Below are 24,073 nucleotides of genomic sequence, written 5' to 3'. Positions count from 1 at the left end.
ACTTTGAACACGGGTGGAACCTGCAGCCTCTGCCATGTTGGGAGGATGACGCCACAGTGAACAAACCTAAAAGCAAAGAAAGGAAACATTTGGTCTGAGGAACTCCTGGGAGCTTGCTAGAAACACAGAATGTGGGGCTCCTCCCCAGACCCACTGAATTAGTTACCACACTTTAACAGGACCCCCAGGGGACTCCTAACTGCACTACAGTTTGGAAAGCACTGCACTAGGTTATTCTTTAGGGTCCCGCTCAAAGGTGTCACCTCTGTGAAAGCGTCAGTGGTCCTCCTATCAAACTTGCCCACTTAGCTCCATCTGGGCACTTATTTACTCTCTCCTCCGGGCTCCCATTTCCCCACCCACTCACCCGTCCATCCATCCACGCCTCCAACCATCCTTGAATCCGCAGACACTTAGTGAGGGCTTATCGTTGTAAGGCACTTTCCTTATTGATGAAGATGAAAAGACAAACCCCACACGCTCCATTCCGTCAGAGAGCGCACAGTCTTGTGGAGAAGGGAATAGTTATAGAGGGTTACAGCATATTGATCAGTGCTATATATTCAGCAGGCACAAACATTTACTTTTTGCTGGGATGAGGGCTTGGGCAGGAGGCTGGGGAGCACAAAGGAGGCCCACCCCACTCGGCCAACGAGGTCAGGAAGATGGACCAAAGTCATTGGCATCCAAGTTTTGCTAATCCTTTAAGTCTCAGCCTACACATTCCTCCTCCAGGAAGCCTTCTCTGACGCCCCTCTCCTAGGTTAGGGGCTCCTGCTCTTGCTCTGTCCCACAGGAGTCAGCCTGCCAAAAGGCCAAGCGAACACATTCCTGGTCTTGGGAACAGCATGTAGAAAAGTCTACAGGCTAAAAATATCACGGAGCATGTGGTATACATATTAACAAATCCCCTGTAAGGCAATGATTTCTGTACACATCTGTCTCCCCTCGTCATCTGTGAGGCCCTTAAGGGCCAGAGCTGTGACTTGGTGGTCTCTGCAGTTCCAGCACCAGCATCGTGCCCGGCACGCAGTAGGTCTTCAGTGAGTACATGGACAGGACGGCGACATGAAGATAGCTTTGGAGAAGGATGTCTTCTGGATTTAGTACGTGGTCCATCAAACTGGCGTCTTGGACTCCCCTCCAGAGCAGTGGGATAGGATCACTCGAGGAAAGCAGGGTTTTTTTAATTAAAGGAGAAAACTGCAGATTACGGCAGGTATATGAGTCCTCCGTAAGCTAAAATCGTCATTTAAAAAAATCTATCTCATTCGTTGGTAATACTCAAAAGGGATTAGGGGGTATTCAGAGGCGGCCAAACGGTAAAGCATGAACATACTTTTTTGGTTTCACTGCTGCTCCAGTTTCAAGTCCAAGGGCACATGTTCCTTTGCCAGAGACTCAGACAGGAGTCTTGGTTACAGCTCCTGTGTGACATTTCTTCTGCATGTAGCACGGAGGGGGCGCCGCTTCTGCTCATTGCTGAGAAGGGAGCTGAGGCCAGCTGGCTGTTCTTGGTCCATGAGCTGAAGTTGAAAGGGCCTTAACTCCCACGCCCTTTGTAAACTTCTATTGGGATTGTGATCTTCAGAGTCGAACACACTTTAAAAATCTTCCAGTTTGCCGGTCTCCAACGTGCAGCCCTTGGCACCATCAGAGTTATTACAGGAGGTCCACGAATCTACATGGGCACCCAGCCCTGGGTGTGGACTGAATTACAGTTACACTTTGCACAAATAGGTTCTATTCTTCAAATCATAGCATAGTAGTTTAGAACACTGACGCTAGAGCCAGACTGCCCAGGTTTGAATCTCAGCCCTGCCATTACAAGCCGTGTGCCTCTAAACAAGGCCCTTCTTGTGCCTCAGTTTCCCCATCTGTAAAATGGGCATAATAACTATACATCTCCCAGAGGATTAAATGAGCTAATATTCACCTACTGTTTAGCATAGCAACTGGAACATAACAAGCACCATATAAATGTTGGTTAAACCAAACAAAAAATAAAGCTGGTTGTAGCATTGATTCCAACTCTAACAGATAATTATTTGCACATACGGTTAGCATTGTCTGTCTCTCTCTAGCCTGTAAGGGCACAGAGGGGCCCTGTTGGTCTTTTTCTTAACGATACACCTGCTGGCTGAATAGCTGGCATATCGTGTTTGATGGATGCTATCACGTAGAATAGGATCTTCATCTCTGTCCTCACTGCACCCTCTGCTCAAGAACCTACTATGGCTCCCTATTGCTCACTGCACCAAATCCAGGTTTTTCTGCCTGAATTTCAAGGCCTCGGTCACCTGGCCACATTAAGTCTCTCTGTCCTGTGCATCCTGAACAAGGACAATATCGCCCCCAAGGGGGCAAATATTGGTTCCTGGGGGTCGAAAAAAATCTCACTCTTTTTACATGTGTATATAGGATATACATAGATCTAGAGTACATAACAGATATCTAATATGTCTGTGGTATTAAGATTTCATTAAAGGGGGTAATTAGGGAAAATATCTAAAAAGGTTCCTGGGCAACAATGAAAACAAGTTTAAGAAACATTGATCTAGTCGTATTTTCCTCAAGAGAAAGAGCACTCACAGCCTAAAGATGGAGGAGATCATGTGTCTTTTCTTTGTTCCTCAGTTTCCCAGGAGTAAAATGAAGAAGATCTGCCCGTGACCTTCGAGGCCCTTTCCAGCTCTGACAGCTGACACCCCCAAGAATTGTGCTCACCAAGACAACACACACACAGCCTTCACTCTCTCATCTGTGCATGTGGTCCCATGGGCTGGCCAGCCCCTCCCACACTCGCCCAGAATTCTGTCTCTCCTCCCCTTTTTGAGGCCCCACCTCCTTCAGAGGAAGCGTCCTCTCATTACCCTCCTGCCTCCAATCCAGGTTGTGCTGGCCAGGGTGTGGGAGCGAGGATTGGCATGAGCAGGCTTCTCAGAGCCCCAGGAAGAGCCATTTCCAGCTGGCCCCAGCTCGGCACTCGGCATGAAATAGATGTTTAGTAAGTATTTAATGTTATTTCTGTATCTCTCTCCTTTCTTCCTCCATCCCCTTTCACAATGTTCAAAATGGCAAAAATCTCATTGGACAGGGAGGGCTGTCCTAATTTAGGTTTCCGCAGAAGCAAACCATGAGACAGGGATGGGAGTGTGAGCTATCTATTTGCTGTGACCCCAGGAGACACTGGTAGAAGAGTGGGAAGTGAGATGGGGAAGGAACAGACAGCAATAAAGGTTGTAACCTTAAGTAAGTCACCACATGGACAACCGGAGCCAATGCCACTGGAGAACTCTGGGAGCCAGTGTGGTCCCCACAAGAGAGGAAGGAGCTGGGCACTCATCCACACAATCCCCTTAGACACTGGCTGGGAGCTGTTCCCAGGGGCATTAGTTCCCATCTGCAGCAGGTGGGGCACAGCGGTCCCTGGTGCCTAGAGAGTGCCCTCTGGGAGAGACCCAGGCCCTGGCAGTCGATATTCAGGCCAGAGACCGTGGAAGCAGTTAAGGCCAAGGGACATCAGGGGACACCTGCAGCATCCGCTACAGGGACACAGGGGAGGACGGAGGGAAAGACAGCTGCTCGAAGCCTTTCTAACTCCCCTTCCCCTGGGCCTAAATGCACTCCATCACAAAGAGATAAGAGGACTGTCTTGCATTTGTAAAACACCTTGCTTTGTTTTCCTCCTTCTTTCTATCACATCAACCCTAAGGGGATCCCCCTGGGATGTTGTCCAGCTGGGGTGGGGCGGGCAAATCGATCCCTGGATGGGGTTCCTGCAGTCGTGAAATGTGCCGCCTCTCAGGACAGGAGGGCAGGAGCGCTGGTGGGGGGCCTTATTACTGTCGTGTCCACTGACACACAAAGAGACCTTAAAGGCCTTTTAATGACGGGCAGAGTGAACGAGAAGAGAAGCACTTCCGCAGAGGCCAGAGCTCTTTCGCGGCTCCGCCAGGTGTGGTGTTTGGGATGTTGTGGCCTGTTCCGGGCTCTCCCCCTCCGGCTCCTTCCTGTCTGGTAGGGCCCACCAGGCCTGGAGGCTGCCCTGGGCGGCCCGCTGAGCACAGCCAGAGGCGCGAAAACACCGCTGAGTCGGCGAGGGCCACCCCCCCAAGCCCGCCCCTCCATCCCACTCGGAATGGGCTTCAGACTCCCCTCTGACACGAACTTCCTCTAAGGCTACGGCCAACCGTGCAGCCCCTCCACCCTCCTTCGCCTTGTGTACGAAATGGCTCAACTCTCCTGTCCACACAGAGAGAGAAGGCGGGAGAAAACTTCGTCAGACTGCAAAGTGCTATGAAAACATAAGATGCTCTCATCGTTGTTAATAAGGTCTCCTTCCTCTGAGCTCCTGATGTGCTTGTGTCAGAGCCAGGACCGCAGCACCTACGCTGTCTCCCATCGCTGCGTTCCACACCCGCGTGGGCCCTGCAGGGGCAGTGCTCCTTCTCGCCTCCGTGCCCATGCTCCAGTGTTGCCCTCTGCCTCGCTCACGCTGACCCCGAGTTACCTCCTCCTCCCTCGGGACTCCCCTCCAGTGACTCTCCTTCTGGACAATCTTTCCTGACCACCCCCACCTGCAGTCTGAGCAGGGTGTCCCACCTCCTGTGCCTATGGTCCCTGGGGTCCCCTCTGTTGCTTGTTGTCTCCTGCATCAAAGCTGGAACTCCTGCAAAGCAGAGGGACTGTATTAGTTTGCGAGGGCTGTCATAAGCAAATGCCCCAGACTAGGCAGCTTAAACAACAGAAATTTATTTTCCCACAATTCTGGAGGCTGGAAGTCCACAATCAAGGTGTTGGCAGGTTGGTTTCTCCTGAGGCCTCTCTCCTTGGCCTGCAGATGGCTGCCTTCTTCTTTGTTCTCATATGGTCCCTCCTCTGCACGCGTATGCTCCTGGTCTCTCAGGGTGTCCAAATTTCCTCTTCTTATAAGGACACCTGTCATACTGGATTAGGGCCCACTCTAACAGCCTATTTTAACTTAATTACACTTTTAAAGGACTTGTCTCCAAATACGGTCACATTCTGAGGTCTTGGGGGTTAGGGCTTCAATATAAGAATTTTGGGGAGGTGTAATTCAGCCCATGCGAACATGGGTGTATTAAATGTGTTTTAAAGCTATACATTCTAGAAAGTTTATAAAAGAGGTATTATAACTTAAATTATTTGATAAATTTTTATATTTCACATGTAAATTTTCTTTGATGGGAAGATCAAGAATTTGGTGTTACCAAATGTATAACTGGCTTGAGATGGACACTGAGAACTGCCACAGTGGAACTTCTAGAATGACTGATGCCAGCAGGTCTCAATCAACGTTTCCACTGAATCTCAACCAATGATTCCAATCATCCATCAAGAAGATCGTGACCTAAAATCCCATCTTATCTAACTTCATGTCAGACCGACACCTAACAGGCATTCAATCATTGGTTTTTTTCCGAATGCAGTGAAACCGATCACGCTAAAACCCTCCCCCTTCCACACTCCAGTTTTCGGTCTCATTGAGCATCATTCTCTTCCCCAAGCATCTCTCTCACTCTTTTGTGTCTTTACATACGGTGTCTCATCCTTGACTGCCATTTCCCCCTGAAAGCCAACATAGTCATTGAGACCTGACATATATGCTGTAGACAAACTCCCTCCTTTATTCTCTCATTGCACCGTGTATGTCTTCCTACTTGGTGGATATTGAATATATTTCAAAGGTCAGTTTTCCCATCTCCCTCACTAGACTTATACTCCCTGAGGCGAGAAAAGTGTTCCATCACCCAGTAGGCACTTAGTAAACGTTAGCTCGATGAGTCGGTCTGCAGTTCTGCCCGGTGGCTTGGGTGAGGTCAGACACCTGGATGGACCCAAGGAGTGGGTTTGCCTTAGCTCCATGTTTCCCCAGACCCAAGAACATCCACATGCCCAGCCTAACTCCATGTGAAGTAGAGGATAAAGGTCCTTTCATGCTGTGGCCACAGGACCCACAGGTCTACCCCCAGGGAGAGTCCAAATGAAATTACGGCTTTGGACGTTGACCACTGCCCCTGTGCAGCCCACGAGCCTTTCTCAGTGCCAGTCTGTCCTCTGACCCTGGCACCACAAACTTCTCAGCCCAGGTCCCAGGCTGCACTGAAGACGAACAAGAATGCTCTGTCTTTGAGAAATGCACATGACATTTGATAAATAAGGGTGGAGGGGGATATTTTGACTGAAAGAGAAAACACCACCTTGCTAATAATCATCTCCTGGAGGTGATATTGTAAGTGATTTTTACTTTACTCTGTAGAATAGGTTGCATTGTCTAAATTTTCTATGAAGACCACATTTGGCTTGTATAACTAAAAACAAAGATACACATTATAAAGAGAAGAAAACCTCATCACAGCATTCTAAGTGGGGTCCATAAATACCCACAGGTGGGTGTATCTGGGGTCAGTTGATGCCATTAAAATCCGTCCCTGCCCTGGCTATGTACGGTTGGGCACTTCCCACTGAGGGTGGACAACAGGAGCAATTTGTGGACTCTCCTGATTCTCTTATTGTCACCAATACTGGGGACACTGGGCACCCTTTGCAAAACAGAGCTCTCTGCCTTCCTACGCACCTCAGAGTGCATCTCAGAGGAGAAGTGGAGAGATGTTTGGGGAAGCTGCAGGCAGGGTCAATAGCCTCATACGTGAATTTGTGTTATGGCACGGGTCATCACCTTGGGAGTTATGGCAACATGGAGGGGCATCACTCAGATCTCCCTTCATGCTAGACGCTGCTGCTCAGCAAAAAGGAGTGCGGTTAGCTCGCAGCTTCTGGTTGTTGGCATCTTCAGGGTGTGCTGAGGCATGCTCTTTTTCAGCAGCCCCCAGCCAACGACTAAGCATGGTGGGGATCCTAGGGCCTGGCAGTTTTTGTCCAATGTGAGACTCTCCTAACAGGCAATCTCTGTTCCAGAGCTTCCCGGTGAGTTGTCCACGGCTTTCTCAGACCTGCATCGTGGACTGAGGCTCTTCCTGCACACTCCTTCTTCTGCCCCCCTTTGATCTTTTACAAGCCTCTTGCACTCATAACTTTGGCTCAGACTTTTACACACATGCACATGCGCACACACATGCACACAGACAGGTAAAGGACCCATGGGCATGACTAACACCTGAGCCATCCATGCAGCGCAGAAGGACCTCTCACTTAGCTAACATACGCTAAGTACCTAGTCTGTGCAGGAACATGGCCCGTGCGCTCCACAACGCCCCATCTAACAAGGGAGGCAGGGAGGAAAACAGACCAACAAAAGACATCGTGATATCTTTGTGTATACATGCCTGCTTCTAATGAGTTCCCAATGTTCTCATCCTACTGTTTTCTTTAGTCGGGTGAACATTCTCCTTGAAATCTTGTTTATTATTTTGCTTTGCAAAGTCTTTTGCTACTGACACAACAAAGTTAAACTCAAATGCACATCCAATCGGGAAATTGTGATAAATTCTAAATTGGGATTTGAATTAATGAGTTCCTGAATAACAGCATCGATTGTATTGCCCTTAGTATTTCAGTTGCTGGTGTTTTGTTGGTTTTGGCCCTGAAATGACTGATCGGCAGATCTAATGATAGTAATGACTGAAAGTCCAGAAATAATAAGACTTAAGCCACAGTCACATTAAAGCCGATAATAATAAACCACTACCCATCTATTAAACTCTTAGCTCTCTAATTGCACCTGTAACCTACGAAACCACAGCTACTGAGAGGAGAGCCAAGAACGCCCGAGAGGAGCTAACGCTCTAGAGCATCGCGGCTGGATTGTCTCTGTTCTAAGAAACTCTAAAAGGATTTGTTGCCGCCCTAGGGGGATTCATAGCAGGGTAGAAGTTGGGTCACACATTATTTTTCTGAATCATCAAAGGGTCTGAATTGTGACTTTGACACAGCAGTATCCAAGTATACCAGCCTGCTGGCATCATCATATATATGTGATATAATATACTACATATATAGACATATGTACATGCATATATACACATACATTATACACAGTATCATATATATGTGTGTGTACATTAGTCTGGGTCCCTGTTCTCAGGGCAAGTCCAGCACCTCTCCAAGATCTCTGGGGGCTCCTCCTGAGAGGGGCTGGAGTCTCCTTCCACGGCTCACTCAGCCTCCCTGCCAGCAGCTTGGTTCCTCTCGACCGCCTGTCCAGCATCAAGCTCCTGAGACCACCCGCTCTCTGCCCCTCTGCACCCGTGCAAGCCCATGGCCTCTGTCCCCCATTCTCCATAGCAGTTCCAACACTAGGCTATCAGAGTTACAAACTCTCGCTGACTGTAGAAGAATAACAAAGCAGCTACAGGGCAGCACAAACTGGAGCCAACAAAAGAACTCGCCCAAATCAATGATAAAAAGACAGCCCAGTTTTTAAAAATGGAGGAAAAGATGGAGAAAATATCTGATCCCAAACCAGACATTTCAAAAAAGAAGATGTAGGAATACTAGCAAGCACATGACACAGTATTCGTCAGTGTTCATGTAAATACCATGTAAATTCATGTGAATACCTCATTATTCATCAGGGAAATGCAAATTAAAACCATCAGATACCATTTCTCACCAACCAGAATGGCTAAATGTTAAAGGAATGACAAACTACCAAGTGTCGGCAATGATGCGGAGCACCTGCAACGTGCACACATTGCTAGTGGAGTCTGAGAGGGTACGACCACTTTGGTAAACTGCTGAAGCTTACTATAAAGAATATACCCACCCAGCAATCCAGGAATTCCACTTCTAAGCATATACGCAAGAGAAATGAAAACATATGTCCACAGAAGACTTGTACAAGAACGTTCATAGCATCTTTATTCATAGTAGTGAAACCTGGAAACAAACCAAATGTCTACTGACAGGAGAATGGATAAACAAATTGTGATACTGTCGTACACAAAAACATGAAGAAGAAAAGACTACTGACATATGTATCAACATTGATGAATCTCAAAAATATCAAATTGAACAAGACACCAATGAGCACATACTATTTGATTCCATTGATAAATTTCAGGTGAAATTCATAAACAGACCTACTCTATGGTGATAGAAATCAGAACATCTGTTACCTAGGGTGGGGCTGGGACAGACTGACAAGAAAGGGACATGTTCCCGGTGATGGACAAGTTCCCTATCTTAATTAGGGTGGTGGTTACAAGAAGAAAAACAATTATCAAAACTCATTGAACTGTACACCTAAGATGTGTGCAATTTATTGCATGTAAATTATACTCTTTAAAAAAACCCTAATGCCTAGACCATACCCCAGTCCAATTAAATCAGAGTCTTTGTGGGTAGAATGCAGGTAGCAGTATTTTTTATTTTTGAGAGGAAGATTGGCCCTGAGCTAACATCTGTTGCCAATCTTCCTCTTTTTGCTTGAGGAAGATTGTCCCTGAGCTAGCATCCGTGCCCATCTTCCTCTATTTTATGTGGGGATGCCACGACAGCACGGCTTGATAAGCAGTGCTAGGTCCATGCCCGGGATCTGAACCTGCAAACCCCGGGCCGCCCAAGTGGAGCACGTGAACTTAACCACTACACCACCAGGCTGGCCCTTACGTAGCAGTATTTTTTAAAGCTCCCCAGCAGGGCCTCACATTCCACAACTATAAACTCTGCCATGGTGTTTACATTAAAAAGAAAAAACGTGGAGCTAGCCCCATGGCTGAGTGATTAAGTTCATGTGCTCCACTTCGGCGGCCCAGGGTTTTACTGGTTCAGATCCTGGGCACGGACATGGCACCACTCATCAGACCCTGTTGAGGCGGCGTCCCACATAGCACAACCAGAAGGACCTACAGCTAGAATATACAACTATTACTGGGGGCACTTTGGGGAGAAGAATAAGGAAGAAAAAAAAGAAGAAGATTGACAACAGATGTTAGCTCAGGTGCCAATCTTAAAAAAGAAAAAAAAAACAAAACAAAAAACTTTCTCTTTGTGTCTTTTAAAGAAGACAACTCAAATCAAAGCTAAGTTAAAAAAATCACTTTTTTTACCACTGCATTCGTCTTTTTAGTGGATCGCTATTAACAAGGAGGAAGGAAAGAAGGGAATAGCAGTAACTGAGCACCCCCCACGTGCCCACAGTGCACTCTGCACTTCACACTCATCATCTGATCTCTGGAACAGTCTTTTTGGTAATTATTATCTCCATTTAGCAAAAGAAATCCTGAATGTTCAACAAGATAGTTAATGTGCCCAAAATTTAAAAAAACAAAAAAAACAAAAAAAAAAACACGACAGAGAATAAAGTCCGAGGGTGTTGGACTCGCTCTTTAGAAAACCTGACTTGAAACTTGAAAAACGACATCAAAAAACCAAGCCTTGATTCTTAGTTGCTATAAGACATTAGCTTTTCAATTGTTTGTTTTGTGGAAATGATGCCTTTAAGATTGGGGCTCTCTTTTCTGACGACACATAAGGAGTGCTGCGATTTGGGAAGCAGTCTCTGGCTCTCACCACGGTCAGCTGGAGCCCTGGCTGCCACATCTCAGCTGACCATTGTGGGGCAGATGATTTCCTCCCAGAAACAGCGTTATCATTGCTGGCTGCATTCCTCAGCTATGTTCTCAGCTCCAAATAAATCGAAGGAAAAGCAGTCATAAAAACAAATACACACCTTCATAATCATTTCGAATAATCAAACTGTGCTTCCCAGCCTATAAAATGTTCACAATCTTTCCAAGGGCCCCCAGGGTTTTCTTACTAACTGTACATACAGCATACATAACATACAAGTCTAGGGTATCATAAATTAATAGAGTATCAAAATTAATAACCTAGCTATAACACACATTAATTACACATTTAAATAATTATTTTGCTTGTACTTTTAGAATTTTAGAAGAGTTTTAAAAGATGATTTAAATGAACCCTAACTCCGTAGACTAGCTATTCAGGTACAAAATAGGTTGATCAAGGGAATGCCATAGATACAATGTATCTGAATATCTGTGCTTTTGGAACTATCTTGGCAGGAGGATGGAGGGAGGAGATTAAAACGTGTATACAAGATAAATGTCAATAATAATCATTGTAACAAATACTGATTGTTACTACTGCGTTAAACACTCTACCTATGTTATTCCATTTAAAGCTCACAACTTTGTAAAGAAGGCATTGTTCTTACAATTATTTTAAGACAAAGAAATTGAGGTTCAGAGAAGTTAAATTATGTAAGGATGCACAGCTAGGAAATGACAAGATGAAGATAAAGGCCAGGCTGTTCACTGAGAAGCCCTTGCCTCCCCAAATAACGATGACTTGCCTTCTGGGGTACAAAATCTGTGCTAGGCACTGCTCTAAGCACGTGAAAGTTATTTAATCATTTAATCCTTAAAACATCCCAATGAGTTGGGTACTATAATTATGCTCATTCTACAGCTGGGGGAGAAAGCAACACAGATAAGTCAAGGTTCAACTAGCAGAGCTGCCACTCCTAAAGAGCACTGATTGCTGACCACAAGCAACCAGACGGAAGGTCTCCAGCGGCATGCCACAGTGCTCTGCCCTGCCCCGAGCTTTAGTGCAGAATTTACTTGGACAGAGACTGTGACCTACCGCCCAAATATGGGACAGCATGAATTTGGCACCATAAGTTATGCTGAATGGCAGATGATCAGGATGCAGAAAGATCTCAGTAGCCTGGAGTAATGAGCTGGATCTAATAAGATGTAACTGTGAGAGAACTAAACACAAAGTCCTAAACAGGGCCCAAAAATAGATCAACTGGAGGCTAAACGAATTAATAGTGATGCACGTGGCAGCGTTGTACAGAGCTCAACTGACCAGAAGTGTGATTTGAGTAATGGATGACAACTGAGCGCTCACTAGACAGCCAACCCCACCCTTGCACGCGCACTTGCACACACACATCATTTGGAAATTAAAAATAAGAACGTCCTTTCAGAGCAATGCTGTAACATGGGTCACGGATCAGGGCAGACAAAGACAGCGTCACTGGAGACAGAAAACTTCCTGGCAAAGGGTTTACTTTAATCTGGTTAAATGCATCACTATATCTAAAAGGAGGAGTACGGCCATCAGTAGGACAGTTTGTCAACAACCGAAGCAGAGAAACAGGCACATCACAGAGGCAAAGCGGAAAAGGTCCCAGATGCGTGAAGACAAGCACTTGGCTCTTGTGACACGTTTATCTCTGTACGGGAGATGAAGGTGAAGACCACCTCAGCTGGAGGCCGGCACTACTGTTAGTGGGATGCTCCGGCTGTAGGAGGAATGTGAGGACACGATCCTACCCTCAGAGGAGGAGTGTTTGACATCAAGAGTCAGGATATTTTGGGCTATGGTGTCAGGTGCTAGAGGGAGGGAGAGGCTTGACCGAGAGGCAGCGAGTGAAGAATTTTAAAGCTCTTGTGATTCTCAGGCAACATGATCTTGTATGTAAACAACTGCAAAGGGAACCCTCAGATACTCCTGGTGGGAATGTACACTGGTACAGCCTCAGTGCAAAACAGTACGGAGGAGCCTCAAAAATTCACAATAGAACTACCATGCGACCCATCAACCCCACTTCTGGGTATACATCCAAAGGAAATAAAATCATCGTCTTGAAGAGTTCTCTGTACTCCCATGTTCACAGCAGCCAAGAAACAACCTAAGTGTCTGCCAACAATGCATGGGGCTAGGAGACGGGGAAATAGAGAGAGGCTGGTAAAAGAGTACAAACTTTCAGTTATAAGATGAATAAGGCCTGAGGATTTAATTGATAACATGGTGACTATAGTTGAAAATACCATATTGCATAATTGAAATTTGCTAAAACAGTTGTGTTCTTACCAAAAAGGAAAGAGAAAAAAAAAATAGGTAAATACGTGAGATGACGGACATGTTAATTAACTCAATGGTGGGAATCCATTCACGATGTATATGTATGTTAAATCATCATGGTGTACATTTTAAATATTAAAATTAATTAATTAAATGTTGTTTAGTATTAAATAATAAAGTATATTACAATTTTATTTGTCTATTATACCTTAATATGGCTGAAAAATGTTTTTAATTGCAAAAACCCTACCAAAAAAACTACTAGAATAAGTGTGTTTAACAAAGGTGTAAGATACAAAAACCAAGTATATTTCTATAAACTATCAATAAATAATTTTAAAATGAATTAATTCCATTCATAATAGCATCAAAAGAATACAATACTTAGGAGTAAATTTGACAGAAGAAGTACAAATCTGTATACTGAAAACTACACAACATTGCTGAGTGAAATTAAAGAGGACTTACAAAAATGGAGAGATACACAGTGTCCATGGACTGGAAAATTCAATATTGTTAAGATGGCAATTTCCCCAACTGATGTATAGATTCAATGTAATGCTTTTCAAAATCGCAGGAGGCTTTTTGTGTGTGTGGAAGCTGACAAGCTGTTTCTCTGAATTTTTTAAATTTTCATTTTTCTTTTTTTGAGGAAGATTAGCCCTGAGCAAACATCTACTGTCAATACTCCTCCTTTTGTTGAGGAAGATTGGCCCTGAGCTAACATCTGTGCCCATCTTTCTCTATTTTTTCTGTGGGACCCCTGCCACAGCATGGCTTGGTAAGCCATGCGCAGGTCCACACCCAGGATCCAGGATGGCAAATCCCGGGCCGCCGAAGCAGAGTGCACGAACTTAACTGCTATGCCACCAGGCCGGCCCCTGACAAGCTGTTTCTAAAACTTATATGGAAGTGCAAAGAACCTAGAATAGCAAAACAATTTTGAAAGAGAAATACAAAGTCAGAGGACTTTACTTGATTTTAAAACTCACTACAAAGTTACAATAATCAAGGGACAAGACACATTTAGATGGATGCAAAATAATCAAGGGACAAGACACATTTAGATGGATGTAAAAGGACGCAGAGTCCAGTAACAGGCCTTCACATGTACGGTCAATTGATTTTCAACAAAGGGACCACGTAATTCAATAGGGAAAGTCCTTTCAGTGATGGGGGCTGGGACAACTGGATGAACACCTGCAGAAAGACGAACCTCGACCCTCGCCTCTCCCCATACGTAACAACTTAAAGAAAACATGTGGTGAAGTCTTTGCAGCCTTGGATTAGCAAAGAGATCTTACGCATGACACAAAAAGTATGAACAATCAAAGACAAAATCAACAAATTAGACTTTACCAAAATTAAAACTTCTGCTCTTCAAAAGACATGATGAAGAAGACGAAAATACTTGCAAAATATGTATCTGATAAAGGACTTGAATCCAGAATATACACAGAACATTTATAATTCAGCAACAAGAAGACAAACAACCCAATAAGAAATGAGCACAAGGGGCTGGCCCCGTGGCCGAGTGGTTAAGTTCGCGCGCTCCGCTGCAGGCGGCCCAGTGTTTCGTTGGTTCGAATCCTGGGCGCGGACATGGCACTGCTCGTCAGACCACGCTGAGGCAGCATCCCACATGCCACAACTAGAAGAACCCACAACGAAGAATACACAACTATGTACCGGGGGGCTTTGGGGAGAAAAAGGAAAAAATAAAATCTTTAAAAAAAAAAAAAAAGAAATGAGCACAAAATAGTTAAATAATCACCTCACCAAAGAAGATATAACATATAAATGGCAGGGGTCAACCCCATGGCCGAGTGGTTAAGTTCGCATGCTCCGCTTCAGCAGCCCAGGGTTTCGCTGGTTCAGATCCTGGGCGAGGACATGGCACCACTCATCAGGCCATGCTGAGGTGGCGTCCCATATAGCACAACCAGAGGGAACTACAACTGGGATATACCACTATGTACTGGGGGGCTTTGGGGAGAAGAAGGAAAAAAAGAAGATTGGCAACAGATGTTAGCTCAGATGCCAGTCTTTAAAAAAAAATTATATATATGGCAAATAAGTACACGAAAAAATGCTTAATGTCATTAGTCATCAGAGAAATGCAAATTAAAACCAAAATGAGATACCACTACACACCTACTAGAATGGCTAAAACAAAAAAGACTTTGACCAAGTGTTGGTGAGGACATGGAGAAACACATACATTGCTAGTGGGAATCTAAAATGGGACAGCCACTCTGGAAATCTGTCTGCAGTTTTAAAAAAGTTAAACATGCACTTATCATTCAACTTAGCAATTCAACTCCTAGGTATAGACCCAAGAGAAATGAAAATGTATGTCCACACAGAGCCTTGTACACAAATGTTCATAGCAGTGTTACCCATAACAGCCCCAACTGGAAACAATGTCCATCAACTGGTGAATCGATAAACAAAATGCTGTGTATCTATAGAGTGGAATACTCCTCACAATAACAGCATTATACTAAACGGAAGGAGGCAGACACAGAAGACTACATATTGCATGATTCCATTTATATGAAAATTCTAGAAAAGGCAAAACTATAGACAGAAAAATCAGTGGTTGCCTAGGGCTGGGTTGGGGGCAGAGATGGATTGCAAACAGGCACAGGGGAATTTTCACGGTAATAAAAGTGCTCTAAAACTGAATCATTGTGATGGTTGTATAATTGCATAAACTCACTAAAATTCAACAAGGTTTACATTTAAAATGGGTGAATTTGATGGTATCTAAATTAAGCCTCAATAAAGATGTTTTAAATAAAACAAACCAGAAAGCTATTGTGTCTTGGTGGCGCCCTTTCTGTCTCCCCTCTGAAATATGTGGTGCCTCCTAACTCTGTGGTAGTGTTCTCCTGAGGTCTCCTCTCCACACGCTCAGAAGGCAGGCCTCCTAGGAGAGCCGAAGCGGATGGTTCAGCAAGCAGCTCGAACCCTGGGCGAGGGAGCTTCTTTCTCTTGGTGGAGGTTAGAAGGAGAAAACTGACAAACAGGAGCACGTGCAGAAGAGCATGATCGGGATGGTGAAGATCTTAAAACCATGTCCTAGTCATTCATCATTCTAGCAAATACTTTTTGGTCTTTCCTGTGCCAAATAAGTGCTGTGGCTATAAAATAATGAACGTTACAGACAAGCTCCTTGCTCTCATGGACTTTATATTCTAGTAGTGTGAAACAGACAGATACATGGATACAGAGATAGATACAGAGACAGATACAGAGAAAGATGGATAAAAAGAAAGAAAGAAAGATAGATAGAGAGAAAGAGAGAGAGACAGACAGACAGACAGATAAAAGAAAGTAAAAAGAAAACACCTTAGGTATTCCGAAGAGAGTTAAAAGGGTGTTATCAGAGAATGACTGAACCACAAGAGGGAGCCAGTCATGCAAAGAACAGAGGGAGGAGCCTCAGGCACCATTTTTTCACCTTCCCTCACTCTTTGAGGCACTCTATTCCCCCTTTACTCAGCCTAAAATTCAGGGTCAATACATATAATCACTCCCCGAACTCCCTTGCTCACCGTAATTCTGCCACACTGGGAGGCAAAATCACGACCCTGGTGAAACCCAACTTTCTACCTACACCAGTCTCACTTTAAACTTGTCACCAGGAACTTAAGAAGACCCTGTTTCCCAGCTAACATCCTCCGTCTCCCTGATGCATTCGTTTTCTTACATTCCCTTTCTGCCAAAGGACGTTTCGCACCCACTCCTCTCTTCTCTGTCATCCTCACTCTCAGCTGATGACTTCTTCTTTCCTCATTGAGAAAACTGAAGAATCAGAAGAGAGCTTCCACTCACTCTTACGGCATCCACACGTCCATACAGATGAACCCCTTAGACCCTGCCTCGCCTCCTGCCAGTCAGGATGCACTCTCGGCTCCTATGGGAAAGCTTCCACTTGTGCACGAGGTCCCACCCTCTAGCAGACTCAAGAACAGCAGACCAGCAAATCCTCCCTTTCTATCCTACATCATGGGTTTTCCTCTACTGGATGATTTCCATCAGTATACAAACAGATCATTGCAAGCACTTTAAAGACAAAGAAACAAAAATCTCCCCTTGACTCTATTTCCTGCGTTTGGTTACCATCTTATTTCTCTGTAACCACTTGTAGCTAAACGGTTGTCTGTAGTAGCAGCCTGGAATTCCTCTTCTCCTGTTCTCTCTTAAATTGTCTCCAATCTAGCTTTTGTGCCACCACAGATCTCAAACTGGTCTTTTTGAGGCCAACAAAACAAACGAAACTAAAACCATCTCATAAAGAAAAATGAATGAGGCAGCCCCGAGTAAGAGAAGAGGGTGAGGGGAGAGAAAACCCTGAATTCTAGCAGCTGGACTGACTACCTGTATCACAAGAATTCCTTAGATAATTTGTCTTCTTTCTACTCCATTTGAACAATATCTTCCTTCCCATATATTTTCCTTATTTTCTCTGGAATCTACAGTGGCCCAGCTTCTTAAACAGTCTGATGTCGGATTAGCCTGCCCACCATTTAGGGAAAACAAAATCATAGCAATGAGTGACAGAGCTTTCATTCATATTTTATCTCCGAAATCAATGTGAAATCTCAGAAACCTAAGAGTCTCTTTAACTCAACCAGGAATAATTTTAAATGTCTGAGAAAAAATTGCCCCCACATAGTATCCCTCTATTCTAAGATGGATGTAGTTGTCATCTGTGACCATCTTGCAGCTCTCCCTCTTTATAAACGGCCTTGCAGGAATTTTATATATTAACCCGAGGCAGCTCAGAAAGTCCAGCCACCATACTCTGCTCGCTGACCATTCGGCAGGAGCAACTGTGACTGACCTCAGTGAGGTGGCCTCAGCTCCCTTTGTGGGCAAGGTGGTTCCTACAGGAGGCAGCACCAAATGACATAGACATGTGACAAGTGCTCCAGTCGGTTGGTTAACACAGGAAATCTCAATGGACAGTACAGATCAGTGTGTAGCAAAATGCAAGTGTCAATGCGTTAGGGGGTTATGAAATTAATTTGGTGGGTTGACCAGCTTTTAAAAGATGAAATAGAACAGAAAATAGCAGAGTTCATTACACACATTCAGGGTATGACAGAGTTCACGAGACTTTGGTTTCAGTTATCAAGAGGTGTGTCCTGGATCACAAGATTAAAATTTTAAAAATTAAAGCGGCTGGTCCAGATCCATTCATAATGTAATAGCCAGCGTGGCTGAACGCACTAACCAAAATTAGAGGACATTTGGAAAATTTTCACATCCTTTTCAGCATCATACATCACTAGGCAGGAGCAGAAACAAGGGAAATCCAGATCACCACAGAAGCGGGGCTCTCGTACCCAGGACCAGGTGAAGAGTTTGACATTAGCCTCTAAACTAAATCACCATGGAGCTTTACACTCTATAAACCACTCTCACAGACCTGCTCTCACCTGAGTGTCTTGTCCATCTTTTGTAGTACGCAAGACAGGAAGGTGGCAGTATCTGAGGCAGGTTTCATTGATCCATCCAGTTTAGGTCAGGAGCCCAACGAGCAGCTGGGGGAAAGGACCCAGCCCCACAGTCGCAGGGAGAGAGTTGGCAAGACTGCAAAACCGTATGTAGGTCCCAGCCAAGTAAACTGGGGTTCAGGGCAGAACTCCAGTTCCAGGAGGGAGAATGAAAACAATGAACAGGAACTGGGGCAGAAGCCTAGATACTGAACAAGGCACACAGGTGGCCAGGCCCCCACCTGGCACCTCGGATCCCAAGCTCACACCTGTGGAGTTCCAGAACCCCATGACTGGCTTTTGAAGCAGAACAGCAGAATATCATGTGGAGAAGGGGCAGGGTGGAGAGGTTATCAGGCACTCACAGAGGCACGAAGAGACTGGTGGGGAACAGCAAGGTAATCAGTCAGACTGGCATGAGTAGGGTTGCCAGATAAAATACCGGACGCCTGCTTAAATTTGGATTTCAGATAAACAGTGAATACATTTTAGTGTAAGTATGCCCCATGGAATATTTGGGACGTATGGATACCAAAACAATGCTGTTCACCTGAAATTTCACTGGGCATCTTGTATCTTTATTAACTAGATCTGACAACCCTCCATGTGGGTCTCAGGGGATGAGGCTGGAGGAAGGGATGGCACAAGATCACAAAGGGTCTCGTGTGCCCTGCTTCGCAGATCCTGGGGAGCCAGGAAAGTTTTTAAGCACAGAAATCATATAATTGGGTTTGTGTTGTCGAATCGTCATTGCGGCAGTCCTTTGGAGAGCCAAACGGTTCAGAAAGACAGGAACTGAGAGGCCAGAAAGCTATTCAAATAGGCCCGGCTCTGGGGGAATCGAACACAACTTCGCTCCTCACAATTCCGCCTAACGCCAGCGAGAGTCCCAGGTCCACTTGGGCTGTAGCGTCCAGAATATTCTTTCAAGAGTTGCTCTTTGTTTTGAGGAACATAAAACATTCTGGGGGAGGGGCAATATATATATTTTTGCCTTGCCCAAACCCTGTCAATCAAACACTTCTTGAGCTGGAAAGGTATGTGCTCACAGACAGTCCCCAAATTACAATGGGTCCACCTACAATTTTTCAACCTTACAATGGTGCGAAAGTGATAGGCCTTCAGTAGACAGTGGACTTCGAATTTTGAATTGTGATCTTTTCCCAGGCTAGCCATGTGCCATATGGTCATCTCTTGTGATGCTGGGCAGGGGCAGCCCCTGCAGTGCCCTGCAACCCCGAGATCATACGATAAAAACTGACACACTTACAACCATTCTGTACCCACATGGCCATTCTCCTTTTCACTCTCAGTATAGCATTCAATCAATTGCATGAGCTAGTCAACACTTTATTATAAAACAGTCTTTCTGTTAGATGATTTTGCCCAACTATAGGCTAACGTAAGTGTTCTGAGGACGTTTAAGGTAAGCTAGGCTAAGCTATGACGTTTGGTAGTTTAGATATACTAAATGCATTATTGACTTATGATATTTTCCACTTACGATGGGTTTATCAGGATGTGATCCCACGGTAAGTTGAGGAAGATCTGTATGTAATCTCCCTCTGGTAAGCTCAACGTCTTACCACTGCATCCCCAGTAGGTGATCAACAAACATTTGTGGAATGAGTTCCTGAAGGGCAAAGTCTGTATCTGCATCATCTTTGTTTCCTTAGCACCTGACCCAGGGCTGGGAATAAGTTTCCCAGAAAATAGTTCTTGATTAAAGTGGTCTAATTAATTAACAACCAGAAGTGCTTCCTATTAACTACATTTCTCCAACATTACCTCAAAGGTACAACCTGGCATATTTTTCACACAAATGCAAAAAAAGAGGCTGCCTCTTACACTGGACCAGAAAATTTTCAAAAACTGCAGAATTATACTAATTAGATGGAGTTTTAAAGGTAATCCTCATTTTTGTGAAAATGTGAGATTTTGTTTGCTTGCTTGGGGAGGCCATTTTCCTAACTGCTTCCATAAGCTTTGCCATTGCCTGAGTATTAATAAATCTACATCTTAGTTAAATACTTCTAGGGCAGGTCATCACAAAGTGCGAGGGCCCAGGCGCTTGCCTTCAGCCCGCCAGCATCAGCACAGTTGCTTCTATAGGTATTTCTCCAAGGCTGAAGGGTGAACTTCCTGAGGGCAGGATCTATTCTTGCTTATCTTCGTAATCACAGAACTTTCACTAATAGTAGGTTCGTTGAATTTTCAAGAGCAGGAAGCCAAAAGGAAAAGAATAATTCTATGAAGTGTATGGGGTAAACAAAAATACAATTAAAAAATTGTTACAGCTGCTTGTTTTTGAAGATTAAGTTCCCAGTATCATGCTAGGGGCTTTACATATATTTTATTAAATTTTGATTAAATTTCAATCCTAAAAACTCCTCTTTGAGCTAGGTGTTCTTATGCTCCTTTTATGAGTAAAGTAACTGAGAATCAGAGCTGATGAGTAACCTGTCCAGGATGATACAGCTAATAGTCTGGCAGAGCTGAGATTAGGACCTAATTCCAAAGGCTATGCTCTCACACACCAGGAACTGCCATTTTTCAAATGTGTACGGGAGAGATGGAAGATTGCTGGAGTGCCCAGAAGAACTCTCTTTAATCAACAGCGATGGAGCACCCCAGACCACTCAAGTTTGATCTTCTCTGTAATGACGTCTGAGTGCACATGTGTAGAAGACAAGAGCTATGGAGGCAATTCCTTGGGGGGGTGGGGGTGGGTTTGAGTGCTGTTCCTTTTTTCTCTGCTCAGCTTTTTACTTAAGGGAGCACATGACTTTACATATAAGTAGACTTCGTCTCCACCTTGCTGGAAGGTGATATGGTTACACTTAAAATTACTACCACACTGTTATTGCCTAGGACAAAACATGGGCTGTAGATGTTATTGTCAGTAATCCCAGCTTCGACTGCCCGATCCAAAGGAACATGGGCATTTTGTGTTGAGCTATGCAAGGGAAGTTCAACATTCCGGATGTGTATGAGCTCATCTGTGACAACCCAGACCCTCCTCCGAGCCATAAATATAATTGCATGCATCAGTTACTCTCCAGCCTTTTAAAGTTGCAAATGTGCACTTCTTGTCCAGATGCTGACATCTTTTCAGCAGCCTCTTCAGCCTGCTTGACTGCCAGCATCCTCACCTAGTTCATAGGCTCCAGGACCAACCAGTCTCATTAAGAACGCTGCCTCGGATAATTAGATTCCAGGTTGAGCGGGGTGAAATCACAGCTGACACTTCACCAACCTTTCGGAGTCTATGAAAGCAAAAGTCAAAGGGCAAGCGTTGACATAACTAATTATACGAATTAGAAGGAATTTGAAAAAGAGGAACCAAACGTGGTAAAAAGAGGGCAGAAAACTCTTGATAAAAAAAAAACTGAGAAAGCAAATTATGTTTTGCTTGGCTCTGTAAACTAGAAGCCTGTCCAAAATGGTCTGCAAAGGTATAAGAATCAAAAAGTGTCTCCAGTGTTCTGTCTTCACCAGAAACACGGAAGGAAATTTCTAGAGATGGTCAAGATGGAATTAGGGAAAAACTCATCAGGCCTTCATTCGCTCATTCACGGCCAGGCAGAGTGCTCAATATGGAGACATCAAATGAACATGGCACAGGCCCTGGCCCTCAGAGCTTTCCCTCTAGTTCAGGGGATCCATCAGCTGTGTTCTGTACACTGAAGTGTGAAAGGCACCGGGAAATAAAGAGAAAAGGACACAGTGTGTGGGGGAGTGGTCAACTCTGCGATTCTAACACAAACAATGCATAACCATCATGTGGGATTGTTCACGGAGATGACAAACTCTCCCAGGGAAAGGTGAAGAGGAATCTGAATTAGATATGCCTGAGTTAAATCACAGGAAAGGGGGTTTTAAAGAAGCAATCCAAGCAGTCTAAGAAGGGAATGACGCGGTAAGTGTTCTCCATCTTTAATTTCTAGGATGTCAATTTTACAAAGCAGAATTGCTGCCACACATTACTAAGCGACTACCCCTCCACGACCCCCTCCCCCTCCACACCTCTAACAGAGAGACCAGGTGAGCTCAAGCCCAGCTCCTCTCCAACGAAATGGGGTCCCTAAGCATCTCCATCACCACTCGGGGCCTCGGTCTCTCTGCCTGTACAGTGAGGAACGCTGGTGGACTCCAAAGTCCTTTTCTGCTCTGAATTATGAAATAGAGACAAGGAACCAGAAAGAAAACTCAAGGGAAACAAAAGTGAAAGCGCCCAAAGGAAACAGTCATAAACAAAAGTACAGAATTTCACATCTCACCGAAAAACGTGGCAGAGCTCCCAAACACACTGTCTCTTCAGCCACCGTGAACACGGGACCTGGGAAAGAATGAAATCTCCATCACGCCCTCTGAATGTCACATCACTGTAACACAAGTCTACCCTGCCCCACGCAACTGTCCTCAAACGATGCTCCCTGATCCGAAACAACCTTTTATTAAAAATTTCTTCCAAGATAAATCAGTCCGGGATGAACAGTCCGTCCTCACATAACGAACCCCCGTGGAACATCACACACGGCTGCGTGCCGCTTTGGGAAGAGAGAGAAAAGGGAGAGCAGAGAAAGAGGAAGGATTCGAACCAGTATCAGATTCCGCCTAGCGTTGCCACGCGGTTGTCGTAAACAACAGCATCGAAGCAAACTATTTTAAAACTTAGGAAACGCGGAGTCTTTAAACTTCATCATTTCCTCCCTTATGATAATAGTCAGACTTCTCTGAACCTAACCCAGAACGGCCTGCCTGTCCCGGAACGCGAGCGCGAGCTCTGGGGTGGACCGGCAAGTGGAGGCGACGAGGAGGGACCGAGCTGACAGCTTCGCAGAGCGTTGGCGGCGGGCGTGGGGCCGGCACAGGCGACCGCCACGGCGAGCGGTGCGATCCGGGTCCCCAGGTGGGAGGATGCTCCTGGCCGGCCGCCGGAGCAGAGGCGGGGAGGGCGCGCACACACACCCTTCCCCTGGAGTTGTGTCTCGTCTCCCTTTTGTTTTTCTCCCTTCCCGGTCATGAGACCCGGAAGTTTTTTTTTTTTTTTTTAATCCTGTCTCTCTCCCTTTTCCAACCTCCCCCCCCTCCCCCCCATCTATCACATGGCAGAGATAGAATAAAAACAGAAAAATGGCGACGGTCACGTTGTGGCGAGCCTTGCTGCGTCATTAGATAATCCTCATGCAAATAGCGGGAAGAACAAAGGAAGGGGGGCCCGGGACCCCCGGGGGCGCAGGTGGGTGTGGGGGCGGCGGGCGGCGCGGGGGCGGCGGCGGCGCGCGGGGCTGCGGGAGCCCAGGTCCCCGGGCGCGCGCCGGGCAGCGCTGGCCGCGGCGCTCCGGGCACGGTGGCGCGGCGCCGGAGCCGCGGGGACCCCGGGAGCCGCTCGGGCGGCGGGCCCCGCGCGCGCGCGCACCCGCACACGCGCCCGCGGGGCTCGGCGGCTCGGCGGCGGCGCGGGGGGCGGGCCGAGGGCGGGCGGGGCGGCGCGGGGGCCGAGGGCGCGCGGCTGCCCGGCGCTGGGCGCCCGCCCGCCGCCGCCTCGGGGGCCCGCACGGCGCGCGGCTCGGGGCGGGCGGCGGGCCCGGCTCGCGCTGCGCACGGACGAGGGGCGCGGGGCTGGGCCGGGCGCTGGTGTCGGCTGTGCGTTGTCGCCCGCGCGGGGAGGGGGCGGCCTCGCCCCTGGGCCGGGCCGGGCTGTCCGGAGGGTCGCGGGTCGCACGAGGCGCGGG

At 46.0% G+C, this 24,073-nt stretch overlaps 1 protein-coding gene across 1 annotated transcript in view; it reads right to left on the bottom strand.

Moving 5' to 3' along the window:
* AK4 (adenylate kinase 4) overlaps positions 1 to 23,376 on the bottom strand; it is a 116,874-nt gene extending 93,498 nt beyond the window's left edge. The window contains exons 1-2 of the mRNA XM_070486493.1: positions 23,083 to 23,376; positions 22,616 to 22,674 (exon numbers count right to left, since the gene is read on the bottom strand). The gene's annotated coding sequence lies outside the window, so the exon portion shown is untranslated. The remainder of the gene's footprint in view (positions 1 to 22,615; positions 22,675 to 23,082) is intronic.
* Between the last annotated feature and the right edge of the window lie 697 nt (positions 23,377 to 24,073).

Source organism: Equus asinus, chromosome 16, assembly GCF_041296235.1.
Source record: "Equus asinus isolate D_3611 breed Donkey chromosome 16, EquAss-T2T_v2, whole genome shotgun sequence".
Classification (NCBI taxonomy): Eukaryota; Metazoa; Chordata; class Mammalia; order Perissodactyla; family Equidae; genus Equus; species Equus asinus.
The sequence above is the reverse complement of the archived record's forward strand: the minus strand, read 5'-3'. Positions and strand labels throughout refer to the sequence as shown.